This window comes from Artemia sp. Qi Xiang Cuo, chromosome 8 (assembly GCF_049724085.1).
Source record: "Artemia sp. Qi Xiang Cuo chromosome 8, ASM4972408v1, whole genome shotgun sequence".
In the NCBI taxonomy this organism is placed as follows: domain Eukaryota; kingdom Metazoa; phylum Arthropoda; class Branchiopoda; order Anostraca; family Artemiidae; genus Artemia; species Artemia sp. Qi Xiang Cuo.
This window is the reverse complement of record NC_142801.1, coordinates 70,371,648-70,394,011: the sequence shown is the minus strand read 5'-3', so window position 1 is coordinate 70,394,011 and position 22,364 is coordinate 70,371,648. Positions and strand designations below refer to the sequence as shown.

The following is a 22,364-nucleotide window of genomic DNA, read 5'->3' as shown; positions in this document are numbered from 1 at the left end:
GATCGTCCTTGCCGGCCAACCATCTTGGGCCAAACGAACAGCGGTCGCCCCCGAAGAGGGTGGGAGGATGTCATAAGGAAAGATTTAAGAGCAATTGGAGCTCCTTGGGAAGGTGTAAAAGGAAGACTTTGAATATGTTGGGATGGAGGAGGGCGTGCATAGCTGTGCTGGCCTTAGGTAGCTTGGTGCAGCAGTGATCTGTTAGTAGTAGTAGTAGTAGTAGTAGTAGTAGTAAAAATTACAGTCAAGGAGGCAAGTATTAGACTTGAGACTCAAAATTTAACTTTGATCAGCCAAAACGGGGCAAATCTTCTGAGAATGTACAAAATATAGCTTGATTTACTCTTAAGGTATTGCTTTGCTCTTTTGAATCTTACCGAAAAAAAACACGAAATTACGTCAAACATTTTATTGAGACCTGTGCCTAGTGTTGGTTGATATTTGATATGAATACAACAATATTACTAATTGCTAAAACTATGTTACTATGTTTATTATGTTTACAACCAATCGATAAAGTATTTCTTATGTACCATATCAAACAGTTCGTGGTAACGAACTGTTGATAAGGAGTAACCCAATAGTAACCGAAACTGAGAAACAAGGAATTGCGATAACAATTATTACATAAAAAAATTGGCTTTTTATGCTGATTCAAAATATATGAAATTCATTGAGTTTAAAGTTACCCATCAAAACCTACGAGCCTGAGAAAATTTGCTGATTTTCAAAAAGGTGGAAAGCGCCACCGAATAATCAAGCAATCTTAATGAAAATTATTCCATTAGATTTAGGATATCAGAGAACCCTACCGTAGAGGATTCAAGCTTTTCAGAACCTCTCAGTTATATTCAGAACCTCTTGAAAAATTTTCACATTATTCACATTATCACATTATCACATTACATACTTTACGTCACAATCTTTCCTCACATCGCTGGTTAACGCTACTTTGACAAGGTGTTTGCAGAGGCAATCTAACTACCTATAGGCAATTAGCTCACGGAACCAAAACTGTTTGCTGTTTTGCTTCAAGTCCGATATTAGATGAATAAGTGTTATGATCAGATATTTTGCTTCAAATTGGAAGTGTTAAGTGATAATTTGATTAAACGATATATCGATGTTTTAACTTTCTATATTTATTATATCGATTTCTATATCTCCGATCACTTTTTATTTTGTTCAAATTAATTAACTCTTCGTTTTGCCAAAGTTCAATAACAAAAATTGTAATTAAAGAGTATTTTGCAAAAAAAAAATTTCAAAACTTTGAATAATATAAAAACAAGCTTCGATGACATAAATACTTACCACAAAAATCGAGATTTGAAATTGAAGGGGCTTAGCCTTCAGATAAAGATAAATAAATTACTGGCTATTTTTGGCTATTAAAAATCAGCAGCATTTCAATGTTTTCCCCTGAGAATCGTTTTTGCCGTGGAGTGATTAAACAAAAACGCAGGTTTTTTAACTGAAAGTAAGGATCAACATTAACACTTAAACGAACAGAAATTATTACGTATATGAGGAGGATATCCCCTCCACAATACCTCGTTCTTCGTGCGAACGTTATTTAGAATTTTAAAAAAGCTTCTTATTCAGTAGAGGACTAAGTACCATTTTGCATACTTTATGTTCCCTCCTGTGCTATTTGCTTACTTTAAGTTCCTTGGCACCTTTCCAGAGCATGTACCTATGGATTTGTTCGGTTTATGTTCCTTCCTGTGCTATTCTAGGAGTTTACGTTCCCTCCCATGCTATTCTATAGCGCTATGTTCCTTCCTATGTTACTCTATGGGACCTCTACACGTGAGTGAACACGTTTTGAAACTACATGCAATTTGCGTGCCTTTAGTTCCCTTAAAGGTTTGACGACTACATTCACGAATACATTCACGCCTACAAGAATATGCAGTTCCACGTGCACATTGCAAAAAAGCTGGCAAACCTTTACCTATAAAGTGGCCAAACACGTTTTGAGAGTATAGTCAAGGTTGTATAAGACAACCAGACTGGGTTTTTGTTATTGATATCAACTGTACAAGAATATGCACTACAGTCATGTGGACATTTTAAAAAAGCTGGCAAACCTATAAAGTGGTCCAACATGTTTTGAGAGTATAATTTTTTGTTTTTTTTTAAATCAAAAACTAGAGATTGTCAAATTGCGTATTTAGGAATGATTTTGTGGGAAAAGCTGTCTATCACCCATGCGTTATCCACTGCTCCATTTCTTTGAAGTATGTGCTATCAAGAGTGGTTTCTGATTTTTTTTGGACAATTCCTTTTAGCCAAGAATAGTTTGATATGAATGTATCGGTGATAACATTCGCGAATTGGATCGTATTAAGGTGGAGGAAAAAAGGGGGTGGTCTTATGACTTGACCTAGCTTTACTTCTTCGATGTGTACTGTATAATACACAAGTGGTGTTTGAACAGTGTTGTCAATTTAAAATAGAGTTTAACGTTGTACTATACTAAAAGTTGATTCTAAGAGAGATGTAGATGGCAAGAAAAGAATTTTAATAACGGATAGCTTTACTTCTTCGATGTGTTCTGTATAATACAAAAGTGGTGGGGTGATGGGAGCGGGGTGTCTTAGAGTACTTATAGTACCGTACCGTGGACCGAGTTGCTAGCGAAAAACCCGAGGGGATGACTTGAAAATAAAATTTTTAACGAGAAATGGCTGAAAAGTATTTTTGGGGGAGATGGGTTGAGGCGCATCAGGATGTCTTAGCTTGGTTATAGTGTGCTAGTGGGGGCCAAGTTGCTAGCGAAAAACACATTTGGATGACTTGAAAATAAAATTTTTAACGAGAAAAGGCTGAAAAGTGTTTTGGGGGAGATGGGTTGATTGGCAGAAGGATAGGTGTGTGTTGTCTGAAACCTATGATTTGGGGTGGGTAGTTTGCTATTTCTGGCTTTGCTGAGTTAGGTTTCTTAGTCTCTCATAGGTGTGTGTTGTCTGAAACCTACAATTTGGGGTGGGTAGTTTGCTATTTCTGGCTTTTATGAGCTAGTTCTCCTAGTATTTTGTAGGTGTGTGTTGTCTGAAACCTATCATTTGGGGTATGTAAATTACTATTTCGGGCTTTTCTGAGCAAGATTTCTTAGTCTTTCGCTGGTTTGTGTTGTCTGAAACTTATGATTTGGGATGTGTAGTTTGCTATTTTTGACTTTGATCAGTTAGATTTCTTAGCCTTTCATAGGTGTGTGTTGTATGAAACTTATGATTAGGGATGTGTAATTGGCTATTTCTTACATTGCTGAGCTAGGTTTCTTAGTATGTCATAGGTGTGTGTTGTCTGAAACTTATGATTTGGGATGTGTTTGTAGACTTCTTTATTTTTTTCCCAAATCCATTAGCCAATTGATGCAATCACAGATACCATCCACAGTTGGCATTAGCAATGTTCCCCTCATACGAGTTCTTGAACGAAAAACCAGTCAGGAAAATATTCATCCTTAAAATATAAAGCATCTTCATTATATCCCTGAGACACTTCCTATTTGGAACTTGGTCAGTTAACACTAAGAACTAAATTAGGTGATCCTTTAGCAATAACAAAAGGTTTGGCCGTGGTTACATGCCATTTTCGATCCGTCGTCGTTCAATAACAAGATATCTTATAGAAAAATTACATTTGTTTGTCCTGACATTGATTGTTATGTTGCTACTCTTGGTCCAAGATAGTTGGGCCATGGGATTGACTAGTACAAAGGTCGTTAATCAATGTCCCGCAATGGTATTAGCAGTTGGTTTGCTAAGCTGACTGCACTATCCTTGGCTGAAAAATATTCTGTTCCGGCTGCGACAGATTTTGCATCCTCTAAATACATGATTGGGGTTCTGGCATGGATTTTAAAAAAATGTTTCGGAAAATTATTGGTCCGTGAAGGAACCCTTAGTGAGTGATTGAAATCTCGACAAAATGGAAGAGATTTGAAAAGGTTGAGAAATACTGGATCACTCATCAGTCTCTACTCAGGTAAAAAACGAAAGACATCACTCTTGTCAAAGCAAAACAAGATAAAACCAAGGAAGAAAATTGTTAGATCAAAAACAGGATTTCTTTTCCTAGATGAACATTGGCATACCTACCAAACAAGGATTCACATCCTTCAATTATTTCATCTTCAAAGAAAATTTTGATGTGAGCGTAAAACATGGTTACTATGAACAATCCTATCCACAACAACGGCTCTCTGATAGTATCTACTTTCAAATTTATTCCAATGAAGACTATTTCGTGAATATGTCTTCAATATTTGAATATATATATATGTGGCAATCAAGAAATCTGACAATACAATGTCAATTCCTACCGATTGAATATCTTATGAAAATTGTATAATGCATAATTTATTTCGGCAAATCAGTGTCTGCATAAATGGTACGTTAGTGAGAACTAACAACAATCTCTCAAACTATACGAGCTGCATACAGTTCTTGCTGATGGCACAAGAGTCATACAAGGAATTGAAGGGATCACCCACTGGATATTAATATATTGCTGACACTGATAGTGCAGATAGACGTGAAAAGGCGAGAACTAGTGAATCACATTTAGTTGGGAAAATAAATCAGGAGATATTTAATATACCCCGATGGTTACAACCAAATATTAGAGTGGACATAAAATCAAAGCTAGTTACATCCAATTTCATTTTACGAAGGGAAGTTCCTGCCAATCCCGTTGTAACACTCTCTCTCACCTCGGCAATAATTCATGTACGAAAACAACATGTTATGAGTTCTTTTGCTTTGGCAGGGAGAAAACTGGGAGCTAGTAGAAGTGATATCAAACTACTTGTTCCTCATAAAATCACTAATCAGCGTCATAATGGCACGGGTTCACGCACATTCACCGACTCTTCGTTTATCAATGATGAAATTCAATCAAAGTTAGCATTGGCATTTGTAAAAAGTGTTAGTGCCATAGGATCATGGACTAGTTGTCCACATAAATTTTAAATATTTGGTTTTTCATCTCTTGTGTATAAGGTAAATGGAATCATACTGTAAAATGTTTTCTTTAAAAAATCCTATAGGGCACTGTATGAGTTGACAATACATCCCTAGATTGAGAGTCACAACTATTTGAAAATGGAGTAACTGATACAATCTTCGAAAAAACTCATGGTATCATTGTACTGGACTTGTCTGGCAATCAATATATGAGTATCGTACGAACGGGGAGTTTATGTTTAGAGTACACATTTGCCGATGCATTAGCTGAGAGTATTGCATTAATCTTATTAAATCAATTTAGAAATTACTGGGAAATCACTCCTGGAGGCAGTGTTCAACTAGACCTCGCATCATGAAAACTAATCAAATAATCAACGTAATTAATATGGATCCATGCATGTCAAATACAAATCCTACTGTATACCATCGGACTTCCTTGAAAAAATTCAAAGTGTTAACAATACCATTATTATTGTTAATTGCAGTCCATCGAGCGTAATGAGAGGTCATTGGCTATTCATCTTTCAAACAGCGAAGAATATAGAATTCTAAGCCCCACATATCAACAACGCTATTTAAAGCAGTTGGAAAACTATTATTCAAAACCAGAAGAGAGTGTAGGATGTAACGACTAAAATCTTTGGCTTTCATGTACTACTATATTTCGTTTTTAGATGTCGTGGCTATACTTACAACGAATTTCTCAACATTTATGTAGACAATCCTCGTCTAAATGACTTCAATAGAAAATATACTTTCAGTGCCCTATGAATAAAATTTTCTAAAATTGTGTGTAAATTTGTTTATTAACAAAAATGTATATATATATATATATATATATATATATATATATATATATATATATATATATATATATATATATATATATATATATATATATATATATATATATATATATATATATATATATATATATATATATATATATATATATATATATATATATATATATATATATATATATATATATATATATATATATATATATATATATATATATATATATATATATATATATATATATATATATATTCCTCTTCTTAAGATTTCTTCCTCTACGTATAGGTAACTGTCAAGAGCAACAAATGTTGGTAGATCATTTGAATTCACTATATATTGATCCATATAAGATGCAAAGTCTGGGTAAAATTTTCTACAGTACAATGAAACTTCACTCTTATTGTATATCTTTGTGAAGTCGATGATAATATTTTCATTCATATTGTAAAATTCACGTGTTTCAATTTGCTTATTTGAAGCAACATCACATAGAGTGTTCAAATGGTGAATCACATTCTGTAACAGCTAAATGAAAATCAGTAGGTTCATAATCATAGTAGCCATTGTCCTCACGACAATGATGGTGAAACCAAATTATTTTGTTATTTCAACAGTTGAATCATAGACCAGATTCTTCATCCCAAAACAATTTAAAACCACGACGATACCAGTTTCCTCGAGATAAACTAAAATCTCGTTTAGGGTTCTTTCCAATCATATCAAGATAGGTATTCTCCCCCCTGATCACATTCTCCGTAGTGGAAATTGGAGCATAGGTGCCCTATAGGATGAGAGTCACAAATCTCTTCAAGAGAGAAATTTTAATCTTTAAATTGTACTGCATATCCTCTATGCAATTTACACGAATTAAGCAATCTACACATTTCATCATACTCGTCAATAATTTTACAACATTTTCCCTGTGTTTGCACTCTCCCCATGAAAAGGAAACTGACATAAGATAAATTGAGCGAGAGAGAGAGAGAGAGAGAGAGAGAGAGAGAGAGAGAGAGAGAGAGAGAGAGAGAGAGAGTGAGAGAAAGAGAGAGAAAGAGACAGAGAGAGAAAGAGAGAGAGAGAAAGAGAGAGAGACAGACAGAGAGAGACAGAGAGAGAGAGAGAGGAAGAAGAAGAGAGAGGAGTTATGGAATGACATCATAAAACCTGTTTGAACAGGATTTTCTAAATTCTCAATATGTGATTGTTATGAAAAATCATTTGGATAGTCTTAAATTTCTAAAGTAGTTTTCAAAAGAAAATCCACAAAATCATTTGTTTTGTTTCAATTAATATGTCAATAAATTGTGTAAATGCGTCTATACAACAACATAAAAGTTTCATACAATAGTCCAAAGACGGAGAATCATTTCTCATAATATCGTTAAGTATTCCTAAAGAAAATATTTCCCTTTGAAGAGATAACTCCGGAAAATCATCATCTAGAATCAAACATTTTTCCATAATCACAAGATTCCGTATAATTTTTTGTTTCTCAAATCCATCCATTTTTTAATCCTAACGCTCTCACAACTGACTTCAGACTAGCTAGGATTCGTTCTACTTCAGGAATATTCGGTAACCTACTATAAAATATCTAAGAAGAAAAAAAAATTGATTTAGAAACATTTTTATTATATATAATTAAAACAATAATATATATCACTCAATTATTGATAAAACTTATTCTCTAAATATATTTCACTATTGTATTTAAAGAAACTTGAAGTCTATTTATATGCACTAAATCAAGTTTCGCTTCACAGCATAATTGCTCCTCCAATTTGAATTTGCTCAATAATATCAAATATATTGCATATATTTCATCCCATTCAAGGCTTAGTCGAGATCCTCTTGCAATTTCTACTGCTACATTTGGTACTCTCGTCTTTGTATCATTGCTGCTGCCAGCTCCAGTATCAACTCCTAATAGTGTAAACAAACAACTTATTTTTGCTAATATATATCTTTTCAAATAAATGATTATAATCAAATTGTTCTCTCTCTAAATTCTATTCTCTAATTAATATGAATTACATTAAAAATTTGTTCTTATATTAAATCTGGTTGCTATCGATGGTTGCTAGGGCCTCATAGCTATGGTATCATGCAAGTAGTAATGATCAATGAATTAAGAGTAATCAGTGTCTATTGGTATGGTTTAGTCCCTCGTGAGTCTCTCCTCTGTACAGTATACTATTTGGTCGGAATATATTATGTTCTGTTCGGCTTATATGGTGTATGTTTCGAAGTTATATTTAGGTAATTACTTTACTACTAAAGGGCTCCTTCTCACTATGTAGCTGGTTTGAAAAAATAGCCTGTTTATGCACTACTCAAGTAGAATTAGGAATTTTCGATTAGTTTTCCAAACCTTTTGGATACGTTCAGCTACGTCTGCAATGGGTTGCAGTGAAGCAATACCAACTTAATATTAAAAATCAGAAAGAAAATACATCCTCTTCGAAAACTTCGAAAGACGGTCTTCAAAGATGTGTACGGTAGCCTACAGTCGCCTAAAATCCAATTTCCAAAGCTTTTTTTCTTTACCATTTCTTTAAAAAACAGGGAACCCGGATTGCTGGCCAGCCTTGAGTTAACATCCCTGCTAATTTTTATTTATTTACTAGTGTGAATGTTAATCCTTTGAAAGCATATTCAGGCTTCTTCCGTAGCTACGCACCTATGATTTGGTAAGCCATTCTTAGATTTAATGGCTTGTAATTATTATAACAATTGGATGTTTCGTTGAGATCTAGTCCACCACATATTGTAGCTTCACCCGGCCTCACGATGTCTGCGTACAGGCAGTGAGGGTTGCCGACCTCGTGTCAATATTTTGATTGGTCATTATTTTTACCTCAAATATTCAGTATGTAAAAATATTGAAAAATAATCTTCCCGATCCTCCTAAATGGTTTTATCTATTATTTCTTGCTGTCATGTATATTAATAGTCACAGACACACGAACTAAGTCTGGGGGGGGGTTGCCTAAACGGAAAGTAAATGCATGTTATATAAAATTGTATGAAAGGTTTGAGGTAAATCACCGCAATCTGAAGATGTGGAATAAGGAAGAGGAAGGGGTGGGTAGGAGATCAAAGAGGAATTGAGTTATAAGTCAAACTAAAGGAATCCTTAATAAGAAATTGGCGTTTATTTGTAAATACAATCACGTTTTAAGAGTCAATAGGTTTCGTGATAGGGACCTCAAAACCTCCTATTAAGTCTTTAGACCGTTAGAAAACCCCTTACTTTTTTTAGAATTTCCATTTCCTGAAATTTTGATCCTTATTGTGAAAAAATTGAAGTTTTTAGTAAAGAACAAACCAACTGATTTTCCTTTTTTCTCAAGGTATAAAAGGACCGTAACTATTCTAGATGAAATTTTTGGGTATCATGATTCCAATGGTGCAGCTTCCACTTCAATCCAATGCGATTTCTGGTGTGCTTCAAGCTATTTTTCAAATTTCCCATAAATTTGTTTTCGCAACAAACTTTTATCATTAAAATCCATCGAAATAATAGTTATGAATAGATAAAATAGCTACAAAATGAGAAGAATAATTTTGAAGATTTAATGACGAAATAAAGTAATCAGGATATACTGGATAGAAGTCGAATTAGGCTAAGAAGGGAATGTTGTTTCAACGCTAGACATTTTGGATAGGGTAGTTTACGATGCAGGAGAGAAATATGCAAAAATAGAGGGAACCAGGCTATTAGGAAATTCTATGATGAGGAGAGTAGGAATGAAAGGGAGGAATTTTGGGAGGCATTGAAGGTATTGAAATTAAATGAAGAATCAGATGATTTTCCACAACTGTATTAGAGTTACAAGGGAGTGAGAAAGGAATGTAAGAATCTTATAAAAGGGAAAAAAACGAGGTTTGAGATTGAAAAAGCTGAAAGACTAAGGTTAGCCATTAGAAAAAAAGAATTAAAAGAATTTTAGAAGCTTGTAAAAGAATCAACCAGGAATACAAACGAAGAAAAAGGTACAATCTAGGCAACAAGATGGCCAGACTACTTAGAAAATAAGGAATTAGAAGATATCAGGAGCTACACATCCGATGGAGATTTAATGAGTGGGGACATGTTTGAGGATGAAATTACAGAAAGACCGATGAAGGAACAGGACTATGAATCGTTAAAATCTTTCACCGAGGACTAAATAGTTAAGTTAATGAAAAGATATATCTAAAACATAAAAAAGAAAATAAAATTGTTTCCTTCTGAGGATATTTCCAATAAATGCCTCATAGCATTGCAGATGTTTTGTCTTACAGACCGACTATTAAATCAAGGAAGATGGTTATGAATTTCGTGAAAATACTTGGCAATAAAAAATCACGAGATACAAAGTTCACAGGAAGCTTAAGTTATCATAGGAGTATGAATGTCTAATCATTAGAATATTGAAAATAGATTATTGGGCACTCAGATAGCATAATGAGTTTAGTTTGTAAACGTAATGACAAAGTAGCGGGCCCTCCACAGAAAGTGGGCCAATCGTGAAATAGCTCTTAGAGCGCAAAATCAAGACTAGTGTTTTTTAGTGTTAGAAAAGTGTTTTTTTTTTTTAAAAAAGCCTACGTACGCGCGCGTACGTAGGCTAACCTAACCTAACCTAAGTTAGGTTAGGTTAAGTTAGGTTAGGTTAGCCTACGTACGCGCGCGTACGTAGGCTAACCTAACCTAACCTAACTTAACCTAACCTAACTTAAGCTAGCCTAACCTAACCTAATATAATCTTTTTACCATGTTTAAGTTAGGTTAGGTTAGCTTATCATGAGCGATCAAGATAAGTTAACCTAACCTAACTTAAACATGTAGAGATGTTTCTAATTATTTATTAATATTTATTTATACCTAACCTAACCTATTGTTTTTGGTGGTTAGATGAATGAACTGAATTTAAGAAAAATTAGAAATAAAGTGAAACTTTTTATCTTCATGGTATATAATCACAATCATAGTATAGTCATTCCTATCTTCTAAGGAAAAATTTAGAATTGAACTTTAAATTTTTTATGTCTTTGCGAGATTAGGAACTGAAATGGAAGCTTTTTCATTTTCATTGGTAAATTTCAGAATTGAGCTAACTTTTTTTTCTCTTCTCTAAGAAAATTCAGAAGAGAACTTGTACATTTGGAACTTCTTCGCGAAAACTCAGAATTAAAGTGGAGCTCCATATCTTCATGAAGAATATTCACAATCAAAGTATAACTTTTCCTATCTTCTATGAAAAATTTGGAACAATATTTAAAATTTTGTCATCTCTTTGAGAAATATCTGAATTGAAGTGGAAAATTTTATATTATTTTAGGAAAACAGAATTGATCAATAACTTATTTCCTTTTCATTGTGAAAATTCAGAATTGAAGTTGAACTTTTCTTTTTCAGGGAAAATATTTGGAACAGAAGTTAAAATTTTTTCATCTCTTTGAGAAGGTCGGAATTGAATTTAAGAAAATTTAGAATTAATGTGTAACTTTTTATCTTCATTGAAAATAATTACAATCATAGTATAACTTTTCCTATCTTCTGCGGACAAATTTAGAATTGAACTTTAAATTTTTATGTCTTGGTGAAATTAAAAGTGATATGGAAACTTTTTATTTTCTCTGGAAAGATTAGAAATGAATTATGTTCTTTGATAAAATTCAGAAGAGAACAAGAACTTTTCTATCTTCTATCAAAAATTTGGAACAGTATTTTAAATTTTTTCATCTGTTTGAGAAAAATCTGAACTGAAGTAGAAAATTTTTATATTATTTTTGGAAAATAGAAATGATCAAAAACTTATTTTATTTTCATTGAGAAAATTAAGAATCGAAGTTGAACTTTTCTTCACTTCTTTGAGAAAATTTAAAATTGAAGTGAAACTTTTAATCTTCATAGAAAATAATCACAATCATAGTATAACTTTTCCTATCTTCTATGTAGAAATTTAGAATTGAACTTTAAATTTCTTATGTCATGGTGAACTTAAAACTGAAGTGGCAGCTTTTTATTTTCTATGGAGAAGTTAGAATTGAAGTGTGTTCTTTGGTAAAATTCAGAAAAGAACTTGAATATTCACGATCAAAGTATAACTTTTCCAATCTTCTATGAAAAATTTGGAACAGAACTTTAAATTTTTTTTCATCTCTATGTGAAAAGTCGGAACTGAATTTAAGAAAATTTAGAATTAAAGTGAAACTTTTTATCTTCACGGAAAATAATCACTATCATAGTATAACTTTTCCTATCTTCTATGGAAAAATTTAGAAAAGAACTTTAAATTTTTTTATGTCTTGGTTATCTTAAAACTGAAGTCTAAGCTTTTTATTTTCTCTGGAGAAATTGGAATTGAATTGTGTTTGTTGGTAAAATTCAGAAGAGAACTTGAACTTTTCTATTTTCTATGAAAAATTTGGAATAGTATTTTAAATTTTTTCATCTTTTTGAGAAAAATCTGAACTGAAGTGGAAATTTTTTATATTTTTTTGGGGAAATAGAATTGATCAATAACTCATTTCATTTTCATTGAGAAAATTCAGGATCGAAGTTGAACTTTTCTTCTTCCGAGAAAATATACTGAACAGAACTTTAAATTTTTTTATCTCTTTGAGAAAGGTCGGAACTGAATTTAAGAAAATTTAGAGTTAAAGTGAAACTTTTTATCTTCATAGAAAATAATCACAATCAAAGTATAACTTTTCCTATCTTCTAAGGAAAAATTTAGAACTGAACTTTAAATTTTTTATGTCTTGGTGAACTTAAAACTGAAGTGGACGCTTTTTATTTTCTCGAGAGAAATTAGAATTGAATTGTGTTCTTTGGTAAAATTCAGATTAGAACTTGAACTTTTCTATCTTCTAAGAAAAATTTGGAACAATATTTTAAATTTTTTCATCTCTTTGAGAAAAATCTGAATTGAAGTGGAAAATTTTCTATTATTTTGGGAAAATAGAATTGATCAATAACTTATTTCATTTTCATTGAGAAAATTCAGAATCGAAGTTGAACTTGTCTTCTTCCGGGGAAATATTTGGAACAGAACTTTAAATCTTTTCATCTTTTTGAGAATGTTCAGAACTGAATTTTAAGAAAATGTAGAATTAAAGTGAAATTTTTTTTCTTCATAGAAAATAATCATAATCATAGTATAACTTTTCCTATCTTCTACGGAAAAATTTAGAAGTGAACTTTATATTTTTTATGTCTTGGGACTTTTCTTGTTCCGGGAAAATATTTGGAATAGAAATTTAAATTTAACTCTTTGAGAAAGGTCGGAATTGAATTTAAAAAAATTTAGAATTAAAGTGAAACTTTTTATCTTCATAGAAAATAATCACTAACATAGTATAACTTTTCCTATCTTCTACGGAAAAATTTAGAAGTGAACTTTAAATTTTTTATGTCTTGGTGAACTTAAAACTGAAGTGTAAGCTTTTTATTTTCTCTAGCGGAATTAGAATTGAATTGTGTTCTTTGGTAAAATTCAGAAGAGAACTTGAACTTTTCTATCTTCTATGAAAAATTGAGCCTGCTAGTAGTATCATTATCTCTAAAATTATTTTTCTTACATCTCTGACCTTTTTAATAGATATTCTGAACATTTGACGTTCTAGCATACCCTACAAATAATGAAAACTTAACAGTATAATGCATTAGATATTTTTAATGAAATAACGACATGTAGAATATTAATATAAAAATATGTTAAATACATTATTATACAGTATTAGTACACTTGCGCTTCACTTTCCGTCAATTCATCTTTATATTCATTGATGATATTGTCTGCTAATGTCCTTTTTATTCTGCCTGCGATTTCACTGTCTATTGTCACATTATTTTTACATAGATAGCAGTTTTGGCACATTGACATGATATGATTTATGATGTTGATGCAGCTGTATGCATGTCTTCTTTTTCCTTTTGCTTTCATTCGAATGCTAACACCGAATAGATTGCGATAAGATCTATCAACGGCTAACATGCTACCAGAACCATTAGCTAGAAGTTGTCCCTCTTCATCAACTATTATTTTTAAGTTGGCATTCTCTTTGACTACTAATTTCTCTGGTAATGTTACTCTCGCATATCCACCACTTGTATGATGGAAATTCTTGGGTAAACCAAAGGAATTTAACTCCTCACTGCCATGACAACGTATGCATACATTCCCAATAAGATCTCCACTTGCACTCGTTTCATAGTTCAGGTATTTCTCCTTGTCAGCATTCAACACGACGATGATTTTTTCATGTGCACATTCTTTCGTCGAATAATTCATCTTCACTTTTTACAGATATGAATTGTGTGTTGATTCTTCCACTGTGTAAAAAATACTGATTTAATGCATGCAATAAACTCGGTAGTGTTGATAACCTGCCATAGAGTATCAGTGGAAAAGCCGCGTCGTGTCTATGAACAAGCACAGAGTACGATTGGTAGAGCCGTAAGCATATTTCATGTCATTTTAAGATTTAAGAAAATTTAGAATTAAAGTGAAACTTTTTATCTTCATGGAAAATAATCATAATCATAGTATAACTTTTCCTATCTTCTGTGGAAAAATTTAGAAGTGAACTTTAAATTTTTTATGTCTTGGTGAACTTAAAACTGACGTGGGAAATATTTGGAGCCGAACTTTAAATTTTTTCATCTCTTTGAGAAAAGTCGGAACTGAATTTAAGAATATTTAGAATTAAAGTGAAACTTTCTATCTTCATAGAAAATAATCACAATCATAGTATAACTTTTCCTATCTTCTATGGAAAAATTTAGAACTGAACTTTTAATTTTTTATGTCTTGGTGAACTTAAAACTGACGTGGAAGCTTCACCTACGAAATACTAAGAAACCTTAGCTCAGAAAAGCCTGAAATAGCCAACTACTCATCCCAAACTAGAAGTTTCAGACAACAAACACCTATGAGGGACTAAGAATCCTAGCTCTGAAAAGTCCAAAATGCAAACTACACCTCCTAAATCATAATTTTCTGAAAGCACACACCTATGAAATGCTAAGAAATCTGGCTCAGAAAAGTCAAAAATGGCAAACCACTCATTCCCAAATCTGAGGTTTCAGTCAACACACACCTAACAAAGACTAAGAAATCCAGCTTTAAAAATTGAAAAAATAGCAACCCACACATCCTAAATCATTGATTTCAGACATCATACACCAACGAAGGACTAAGAAATCTGGTTATGAAAAGTTGAAAATAGCAAATTGCATACCCCAAATCATAAGTTTCAGACAACACACACCTATGAAATACTAAGCAACCTTAGCTCAGAAAAGCCTGAAATAGCAAACTATTCATCCCAAACTATAGGTTTCAGACAACAAACACCTATGAGGGACTAAGAAAAGTCAAAATAGTAATTTACATATCCCAAATCATAAGTTTCTGACAACACACACCTATGAAAGGCTATGAAACCTAGCTCAGAAAAGTCAAAAATAGCAAACTACTCATCCCAAACTATAGGTTTCAGACAACAAACACCTATGAGGGACTAAGAAATCTAGCTCAGAAAAGCCCGAAATAGTAATTTAAATAACCCAAATCATAATTTTCTGACAACATTCACCTACGATATACTAGGAAAGCCTAGCTCATAAAAGTCTGAAATAGCAAACTACTCATCCCAAACTAGAAGTTTCAGACAACAAACACCTATGAGAGACTAAGAATCCTAGCTGTGAAAAGTCCAAATAGCAAACTACACATCCCAAATCATAATTTTCTGACAACACACACCTATGAAAGGCTAAGAAATCCAGCTCAGAAAAGTCAAAAACAGCAAACCACCCATCCCAAATCATAGGTTTCAGACAACACATACCTATGAAAGACTAAGAAATCTAACTCAGAAAAGTCAAAAATAGCAACCCATACACCCCAAATCATAGGTTTTAGACAACATACATCAACGAAATACGGGGTCCAGGGAGGGCCTTTGAGGGTCTGGGGGGGGCCCTTGAGGGCCGGGTGGGCCTTTGGGAGCTTGGGGGGATCTTTGCGGACCTGGGGCTTCCTTCGGGGTGGGGGTAGGGGGATCGGAACCCTTTGGGGTTGGGGATAGAGGACCTCACGACACTGTTCAAATGGAACTTGTGTATTATAACGACGGCAGAGTTTCATCCTCAAATCCTCTTCTAAAATCTCTTCAAAATCATCTTTTAAAACGTCTCTAACTGTTTCGCCGAAATAATTCCCTAAAATAATAATTTGTTCTGAAAAGATATAATAAAGCCTTAAAAAAGTATTAAAATGGTGGCTCAGGAGCCTTTGGGGCGCCGGGGGCCCTTTAGGGGGGCCAGGGGGAGGGGGTCCTTCTGTGTCTCAATGCACAAAAAAAAAAAAATGGGGGAGGGGAGGGGGAGGAGGGGGGGGGAGGAGGGGAGGGGAAGGTGAGGAGGGGGGAGGAGAGGGAGGGAGAGGAAGGGGGGCCTTTGGGGGCCAAGGGGGAGGGGGCCTTTGGGGCCTGGGGGGTCCTTTGGGGGTCTGGGGGACCCTTGAGGACCGGGTGGCCCTTTGGGAGCCCGGTGGACCTTTGAGGAACGGGGGCTTCCTTCGGGGTTGGGGTGGGGTATGAGGACCCTTCGAGGTTGGGGTGGGGTATGAGGACTCTTTGGGGTTGTGGTAGGGGACCTCACAACACTGTGCAAATGGAACTTGTGTATTATGACGACCACAGAGTTTCACCCTCAAATCCTCTTCTAAAATCATCTTTTAAATCATCTTTTAAAATGTCTCTAACTGTTTCGCCGAAATAATTCCCTAAAACGGTTTTGCCCAAATAATCCCTAATCGTAACTTCAGCGTATTCCTTTTGTTTTTGGCATCTCTGCGCTGACGCATTTGAAATTACTAAGAAACCTGATTCCCGCGCTAAAACAAGAAAGTTCCTGTTTTTCCATTCTCACTGACAAAAACCATAAAACAGACATAAATTGATGTTGACATCCATCAAAGTGAGAAAGTTCCTGTTTTTCCATTCTCACTGACAAAAACCATAAAACAGACATAAATTGCTGTTAACATCCATAAATGTGAGAAAGTTCCTATTTTTTCATTCTCACTGACAAAAACCATAAAACAGACATAAATTGCTGTTATCATCCATAAATGTGAGAAAGTTCCAGTTTTTTCATTCTCACTGACAAAAACCATAAAACATACATAAATTGCTGTTGACATCCATGACATCCCTCAGAGCCCTCGGTGCAAGGGTTGTAAGTTATGTCCTGGGGGCATATAAGGTTTATATAGAAAGTTGATGCATAAATCATAGGCAGCAAGATTACGCTGCCTAAGTAAAGAACGGGGACACTCGAGAACGAGACAAGAAATGGGGACTAAGTAAACAGGAGAACACTCCCCCACAACCCTCAGGGCAAGGGTTTTAAGTTATGCCCTGAGGGCATACAAGAACGATGTTGGCAAAATTTATTATTTATTAATTTTTTCCTTTAGAGCAGGGCACTTCGTATCGAAGAAGTTGTCGTAGAAACTTCTAAAAGCGCTCATTTAATTGAAAATTGGAGTGGCTTGTGCCCTTTTTAATAGTCGAAAGTGATTAGAAGGCGACTAACACCCTTCTCACGCTCACCATTTCCCCAAACACATCCAATCAAGATTTTGAGATAGCCATGTTGTTTAACGTAGTTGAAAGTTCTGGAAATTCGGTCATAGAGGATGACAACCATCCTAACAGACCTTAGGGTAAGGGTTGTAATTTATGCCCTGGGGGCATATAAGGTGTTTATAGAATGTGTTGTCGTTTCCAAAAGGGCTCATTCGATTGGAAATCGAAAGGGCTAGTGCACTTTTTAATAGCTAAAAGTGATTGGAAGGCTTGACATCTTCAAACAGTTCGTGGTAACGAACTGTAAGTAAGGAGCGACCCGGCTCAATGGTAACCGAAACTCTAAAAAACGGAATTTTGAGACCAATAGATACAGCAAAAGAATCAGATTTTAATTCTGATTCTAAAAATATAGGTTTCATTAAGTCTAATCTGACCCATCAAAAGTTACGCGCCTGAGAAAATTTGGCTGATTTTCAAGAAAAGGGGGAAAGACCCCCTAAAAGTTATAGAACCTGAACGAAAATCACACCATTATATTCAGCGTATAAGATAACCCTACTGTAGAGGTTTAAATCTCCTATCTAAAAAAATGTGTAATTTTAAATTTTTTTCCAGAAGAAAGATCACTGATGCGTTTTTTTTTTTTTTTTTTTTTTTTTTTTTTCCCCAGGGGTGATCGTATCGACCCAGTGGTCCTAGAATATCGTGGGAGGGCTCATTGGAACGGAAATTAAAAGTTCTAGTGCCCTTTTTAAGTGACCAAAAAAAATGGAGGGCAACTAGTCCCCCTCCCACGCTCATTTTTTTCCCAAAATCACCGGATCAAAATTTTGAGATAGCCATTTTGTTCAACATCGTCGAAAATATTATAACTATGTCTTTTAGGATTACTTAATCCCTCGAAGCCCCCAGGGGGAGGGCTGAAAGTTATGAACTTTACCCAATGTAAACATATAGTATTGGTTATTGGGAAGTATACAGACGTTTTCAGGGGGAATTTTTTCTGGTAGTGGGGAGTGGGGGTGGGTCGGGGGTTATATGGGAGGATCTTTTCATGAAGGAAGTTTTCCTGGGAGAAGAGACATTGCTATGAAGGGGGCGCCGGATTTCCCAGCATTATTTAAAAAAAAATCAGAAATTAATTATTAAAAAAAAACAAGTTTTCCAACTGAAAATAAGGAGTAACATCAAAACTTAAAACGAACAAAAAATATTATATGTATGATTGGGTTAACCCCCTACAATACCATGCAATACTTTTCAAAGGCATTTCAGAACAAATTCTTTTCATAATGTCCATCCTAAACCCATTTTACAAGTTGAAGTACCCATCCCTTACACCCAAAACCAAGCAATACTTTTCAAAAGACATTTCACAACAAGTTCCTTTCTTAATGTCCCTCCTAAACCCATTTTACAAGTTGAAGTACTCATCCTTTTCACCCACAACTTTACTTTACTGCTTTTTTGAATGCTCGAATACCAAGCAATACTTCTCAAATGGCATTTCAGAACAAGTTATTTTCTTAATTTCCTTCCTAAACCCATTTTACAAGTTGAAGTTCCCAGCCTTTTCACCCGCAACTATACTTTAAAGCTCTTGAGTGCCACAGCACCAAGCAATACTTTTCGAAAGACATTTCAGAACAAGATCTTTTCTTAATGTCCCTCCTAAACCCATTTTACAAGTTGAAGTACCCAACTTTTTTCACCCAGAACTATACTTCACAGCTTTTTGAATGCCCACAACATCAAGCAATACTTTTCAAAAGGCACTTCAGAGCAAGTTCTTTTCTTAATGTTCCTCCTAAACCCATTTTACAAGTTGAGGTACCCATCCTTTTCACCACAACTTTACTTTACAACTTTTGTGCACGCCACAATATCATGCAAGTTTCCACTTCAGTTGAGATTTTTTTGTGCACGCCACAATATCATGCAAGTTTCCCCTTCAGTTCAGATTTTTCTCAAAGAGATGAAAAAATTTAAAACACTGTTCCAAATTTTTTCATAGAAGATAGAAAGTTCAAGTTATCTTATGAATTTTATTAAAGAACTTACAGTTCAATTCTAATTTCTCCATAGAAAATAAAAATCTTCCACTTCAGTTCTTAATTTCACAGACACAAGGACATTTAAAGTTCCATTTGAAATTTTTCCGTAGAAGATAGAAAAAGCTATACCATAGTTGTGAATATTTCCCCGGAAGATAAAAATTTCTACTTCAATTTCAAATTTTCTCAACGAAGTGAAGAAAAATTCAAGTTCTAGTCATCATGCAAGATTCCACTTCAGTTCAGATTTTTCTCAAAGAGATGAAAAAATTTTAAATACTGTTCCAAATTTTTCATAGAAGATACAAAGTTCAAGTTATCTTCTTGATTTTGTTAAAGATCATAGAACCAAATTCTCATGTATCTAGATAATAAAAATACTTCCGCTTCAGTTGATAATTTCACAAAGACACAACAACACTAAAATTTCCCTTCAACATTATTCCGTAGAAGATAGACAAGCCACTACAGTAGTTGTGAATATTTTCACTGAAGATAAAAAGTTTTACTTCAATTTCAAATTTTCTCAACGAAGTGAAGAAAAGTTCAAGTTCTAGTCATCATGCAAGATTCCACTTCAGTTCAGATTTTTCTCAAAGAGATGAAAAAATTTAAAATACTGTTCCAAATTTTTCATAGAAGATAGAAAGTTCAAGTTATCTTTTGAATTTTATTAAAGAACTTACAGTTCAATTCTAATTTCTCCAAAGAAAATAAAAATCTTCCACTTCAGTTCTTAATTTCACAAAGACACAAGGAAATTTAAAGTTCTACTTGAAATTTCTCAATGAAGTGAAGAAAAATTCAAGCTCTCTTCTGAATTTTCTCAATGAAAAAGAAGTTAGTTATTGATCAATTATATTTTTCCTAATAATATAAAAAGGTTCCACTTCAGTTCAGATGTTTCCCCAAAGACATAAATTTTAAATTCTCCACCAAATTTTTTGTAGAAGATAGAAAAAGTTACACATTGATCGTGAATATTTCACTATGAAGATAAGGAGCTAATTTTCTCATTGATGTGAAGAAAAGTTCAAGTTCTTTTCCTAACTATCCATATGAAAAGAAATAAGTTACAGATCAATTCTATTTTCAAGAAAAAATTTAAATTTTCCACTTCAGTTCAGATTTTTCTCAAAGAGATGGAAAAATTTAAAATTACTGTTCTAAATTTTTCATAGAAGATAGAAAAAGTTATACGTTGATCATGGAAAGTTCAATCAAGTCAGAATTTTATTAAAGAACTTACAGTTCAATTCTAATTTATCCAGAGTAAAATAAAATTCTTCCACTGCAGTTCTTAATTTCACAAAGACACAAAGAAATTTAAAATTCTCTTCTGAATTTTCTTAGAGAAAAGAAAAAAGTTATAGTTCAATTCTATTTTTTTTTCAAAGAAAATAAAAAAATATACAACTTTTTAATAAACATTCTAAGCGCTTAACATGCTAACGTTTCCTAAGATAATAGAAATATAACAAAGTAATGCATAAAATATTTTTATTGAAGTAACAACATGTAGTAACAACATAAAAATACAAAGTCGACCTGGGGGGATTTTCCGGTGAGTATGGTTAGTTTAGGTTAGACTAGATTAAGTTAGGTTAGATTAAGTCAGGTTAGGTAAGTTAGGTTAGGTTAGCTAAGTTAGGTTAGGTTAGGTTAGCTAGTAAACATCTCTCCATGTTTAAGTTAGGTTAGGTTAGCTAAGTTAGGTTGGGTTAGCTAGTAAACATCTCTCCATGTTTAAGTTAGGTTAGGTTAGATTAAGTTATGTTAGGCTAGGTTAGGTTAGCCTACGTACGCGCGCGTACGTAGGCTAACCTAACCTAGCCTAACATAACTTAATCTAACCTAACTTAAACATGGAGAGATGTTTACTAGCTAACCCAACCTAACTTAGCTAACCTAACCTAACTTAAACATGGAGAAATAATTACTAGCTAACCTAACCTAACCTAACTTAGCTAACCTAACCTAACTTACCTAACCTGACTTAATCTAACCTAACTTAATCTAGTCTAACCTAACCTAACCATACTCACCGGAAAATCCTCCCAGGTCGACTTTGTATTTTTATGTTGTTACTACATGTTGTTACTTCAATAAAAATATTTTATGCATTACTTTGTTATATTTCTATTATATTAGGAAACGTTAACATGTTAAGCGCTTAGAATGTTTGTTAAAAAGTTTGATATTTTTTATTTTATTTGAAAAAAATTAGAATTGAACTATAACTTTTTTTTTCTCTAAGAAAATTCAGAAGAGAACTTTAAATTTCTTTGTGTCCTTGTGAAATTAAGAATTGCAGTGGAAGATTTTTATTTTTCTCTGGAGAAATTAGAATTGAACTGTAAGTTCTTTAATGAAATTCAGACTTGAGTGAACTTTTCATGATCAACGTATAACTTTTTCTATCTTCTATGAAAAATTTAGAACAGTAATTTTAAATTTTTCCATCTCTTTGAGAAAAATCTGAACTGAAGTGGAAAATTTAAATTTTTTCTTGAAAATAGAATTGATCTGTAACTTATTTCTTTTCATATGGATAGTTAGGAAAAGAACTTGAACTTTTCTTCACATCAATGAGAAAATTAGCTCTTTATCTTCATAGTGAAATATTCACGATCAATGTGTAACTTTTTCTATCCTCTGCAAAAAATTTTGTGGAGAATTTAAAATTTATGTTTTTGGAGAAACATCTGAACTGAAGTGGAACCTTTTTATATTATTAAGAAAAAAAGAATTGATCAATAACTAACTTCTTTTTCATTTAGAGAATTCAGAAGAGAGCTTGCACTTTTCTTCACTTCATTGAGAAATTTCAAGTAGAACTTTAAATTTCCTTCTGTTTTTGTGAAATTAAGAACTGAAGTGGAAGATTTTTATTTTCTTTGGAGAAATTAGAATTGAACTGTAAATTCTTTAATAA

At 33.4% G+C, this 22,364-nt stretch overlaps 1 protein-coding gene across 1 annotated transcript in view; it reads left to right on the top strand.

Annotated features, from left to right (window-relative positions):
* The window catches only part of LOC148949759 (alpha-1A adrenergic receptor-like), a 137,363-nt gene that overhangs the window by 102,958 nt on the left and 12,041 nt on the right, over positions 1-22,364 (top strand). The gene's annotated exons all lie outside the window — the stretch shown is intronic.